This window comes from Beta vulgaris, chromosome 1, assembly GCF_026745355.1.
Source record: "Beta vulgaris subsp. vulgaris cultivar EL10 chromosome 1, EL10.2, whole genome shotgun sequence".
Taxonomy (NCBI): Eukaryota; Viridiplantae; Streptophyta; class Magnoliopsida; order Caryophyllales; family Amaranthaceae; genus Beta; species Beta vulgaris.
Genome location: NC_079202.1, coordinates 20,164,598 through 20,168,462, shown reverse-complemented (window position 1 = coordinate 20,168,462; position 3,865 = coordinate 20,164,598). Strand labels below are relative to the sequence as shown.

Below are 3,865 nucleotides of genomic sequence, written 5' to 3'. Positions count from 1 at the left end.
TACAATAAAAAAATGTTTGATTTTGGCAAATGTAAAAGAAGTACTAAAATGATGTACGAGAGAAAAATATGATAGGTGGGAAGGTTTTGGATGGATTATTAAAATTGGTGGTGTGGTATATGAGGTGGAAATGTGCAAAACATTAATGTGATATGCTAACATATAAGGAAAGTAGAAGTGTAACAATTATAAAAACGACAGAAGAAAGCATAATAATAAAAAAAACGAAGAAAGTAGCGTTATGTGTAAACAGATCATACGAACACTAATGCACCTCCCATAATAGTTAGATTAATTCTAATTAATTTAATGGTGTTATGTTGGATTAACGGTTAAACTTTTCCTTTGAATTGCCCAAATCCATTTTCAGTTCTATCGAATTGGGTGCGATCATACTAGCACTAACGCACTTGATCCCATCATAACTCCACAGTTAAGCGTGCTTGGACGAGAGTAGTACTAGGATGGGTGACCTCCTGGGAAGTCCTCGTATTGCACCCCTTTTCCGTCCCAATTCATTTTGTTACACCCCTTTTCCGTCCCAATTTATTTCGGACCAAACCAGGTTTCACCTAGTGGTAAGGAAAGAATCTTCCATCTTCCAACCTCAAGCTTGCAGGTTCGATCCACTAATGGCACTTTGAGAGAGGATTTCCCCTTAATATCTCCCTCAATCTCAAAGTGTATGCCTTCAAATCAAATACAAACCGTGTTAACCTGTTATAGGTGTCGGTTTGGCAAGCTCATTCATCTTACCATATAGTCCTTAGTGGAAGTCCCGAAAACAAATATAGTGTTGGTGTGTTTTTTCCTTATTTTTGGGAGAAAAATGGTTAACATCTAAAATAGATACATCTCAATTATGTATGGTAGTATGGATGTGATTAGTGCTGTCAAAATAGGTTCTCAAACAGGTTATGGGTATACCTGTTATGGCTGAATTTTTACAGGTTGACATTGGCGCAAGGACGCGATGACGCGACGACATGACAACCTACGGCACAATGACGAAGGAAGTTAGACCTGAAGACGTAGCAAGCAATGCGGAATTTGAAGCTGGAACATTGAATGAGTAACGGTCTGGCTAAATAAGGAAAGAGATTAACCAGCCATAAATTCAGCCGTTAAGGAGCGTGGGTCAAGACGTTGGCACACAAGTGAAGGAGATCGCCGTGATTTAAGCAAGGAAATCAATGTAATAATGAGTAGATTTATTGTTGTATTCGTTGGAAAAAAGCCAAAGGAAAGAAAAGGCATATAAAAGAGAGAGAGAGGTCATTTTCATGTTTTTTACGCAACATGTGAGAAAGAACATAAGGTGAACTTGCATTCTTGTAAACGACACTCAGTCACAAAGAAAGATAGTGAACGATATTATTTGGTGGATCTCTAACCACCCGCGGTTTTTACCCATCTTCATTGGGGTTTTCCGCGTCACCATTTTTGTGTGTTCATCCCCTTTGACTCCCCTTTGCATTCTTTCGTCGCATTGACCTTAACATTATCTGGTTGACACGTCCCACAAACTTCAATTTCATCGTTAGCGATAAATTTTAGCATAAACAATTTGGCGCCCACCGTGGGGCATAACCAGACCATCTACTATTCAAAATCTGTCAAATGGGAGAAACACCTAACCTCGAGGAAATGCAAAGGCAGTACGAGCAAATGAGAGCAGAGATGCTCGAAATGAGGCAAGTCACTAACTACTGACTTTACGACATCGCAAGAGAGGATCCAGAAATTACAAGAGGAGTTAGCATCGTCCAAGGCCTCGAAAGCCCGACGTCGAGAAAATCTGAATGACATCCCTTATATGGGGAATCTCTCTGAGTCGGATGACGAAGAACCTGAAAATGATGAAGAGCCCGAGGACGAAGAGCCCTTGAACAATGAAGGAAACGACCAAGGTGGAGGAGAAGCAAACCTTATGACGAAGCGCCTGACTCAGATCGAAAAGCAGAACAGACGCTTGATGAAGCTCATGTCCCAGCTCCCCGGAGCCCCAACACCACTCGTGGAGCACCCCGACGGCTACGCAGAGTCACCGTTCGTTGACATGATCTCAAGAGTCGTGCTCCCCAAAAAAGCTCAACCTGCCTACCCTAGCTGCTACTTACGATGGTTCAACCGATCCGGGCGACACGTCGCGCAATACAAGCAACGGATGTGGCAAGCGTCGATCCCCTCGCATCTAGTAGAAGCATGCATGTGCAAGTCGTTCGGAGCCACGCTCACCGGTCCCGCTCTCAAGTGGTTGGGATCTCTCAAGCCAGGAAGCATTGGCAATTTCTCCACCCTCGTCAATAAGTTCTATGAGAAGTTTGAAGGCAGTCGCAGCCTGGAAAAGCAAACGAGCGACCTATATGGCGTCGTGCAGGGACCCAAAGAATCCGTTCGCGATTATTATAATCGCTTTAACAAAGAAATGATTAGCATTAAAAATCTTGATACTAAGACTGCTATTGAATGTTTCAGGAAAGGACTAATCTTGCGGTCGAAGCTATACAATGCCTGACGAAGTACCCGTGCCAGACGTTCGAGGAAGTCAAGTCGCGAGCATTAGCACAAATGAGGTTGGAGGAAGACGACGCCATCCTCAACACCATATCCACCGACGCGCGCGGATACTCCCGTTGATCGGAAGGCCTTCGTCCCTAAGAAGAACAACTGGCGAAGTCACCCCTACAGCCGTTCAAACCAGGTAAACAATGTTCTACATCGCAGAAAGTGCAGGTAACGGCACAAGGACGGAGTCGCCAACCTTCCCTGCCATAGATTCCTACGAATTCTCCGTCGACGTCGGAGGCGTTGTGAATGCCTTAGCTAGAATGGGAGCGCCAGTTCGTTGGCCGAAGAAAAGCGACCGCCCCGAGGGCAAAAAGATCAGTCAAAATGGTGTCAGTTCCATCATGATCATGGCATAAGACGGAGGAGTGCATTGCGTTGCGACGCGAAGTCGCGTTCATGCTCAATAAGGGGCATCTTAAGGACCTTCGAGCGACAAAGGTAAAGCGTCCTTTGGAAAAAATACCGCGCAATCCGACCCTCCTGCGTCGCCCGCACACGTAAAGGTAATTAACGTCATTTCTGGTGGATCTGATGTATGTGGACTAACGTATTCCGCAGCCAAAAGGCTAGCAAGAGAGGGTACCCCTCGTCTGCCGTTTATAAATCTTGCAGGTCAGCCGAGGAGCGCAAGCTCGAAGCGATGGCCATAACCTTTGATGACGATGACGTCTGCGACGTGGAGCATCATGACGGATTAGTCATATCCCTGACTGTAGCAACTGCCTGTTAAGCGAGTGTTGGTCGATGGGGGCAGCTCAGCCAACATCATATTCAAAAGCGCCCTCGAAGGTATGGTTCTGTGTGATAAAGATATTACGAAAAAATCTACTGTTTTAGTAGGTTTCAGTGGAGAGGCCCAGCATACTGTCGGGGAGATCACGCTGCCAATGCTAGCCAAAGGCGTCAACCTCCCGACCAGGTTCAACGTCGTAGATTGGCCGTCAGCATACAACATCATTCTCGGTACCCCGTGGATACACAAGATGAAGGCCGTCCCTTCAACCTATCATCAGTCGCTGAAGTTTCCTACCAAGTGGGGGGTCCAAGAAATAAAAGGCGAGCAGAAGTCTGCAAGGGAATGCTATAGTTCGTCGCTCAAGCCCCAAAGCAGCTATCTAGCAATTAAAGGATGGGTCAGCACCCGACGCGCCCAGCGAGCAGGACGTGGATGAAGTAATGCTCGAACCATCCATCCCCGATCGCGTCGTTCGAATCGGAGCGACATTGTCACAGAGATACGAGGTCAGTTAATCGATTTCTTGAAAGCTAACCAAGATTGTTTTTGCTTGGTCCC

At 45.7% G+C, this 3,865-nt stretch overlaps 1 non-coding gene across 1 annotated transcript; it reads left to right on the top strand.

The window, feature by feature from the left end:
• The first annotated feature begins 382 nt into the window (after positions 1-382).
• Positions 383-501, top strand: LOC125494552 (5S ribosomal RNA). Its single transcript, XR_007270799.1, has one exon. It is a non-coding gene; the product is annotated as a 5S ribosomal RNA (ribosomal RNA).
• Positions 502-3,865: the final 3,364 nt, after the last annotated feature.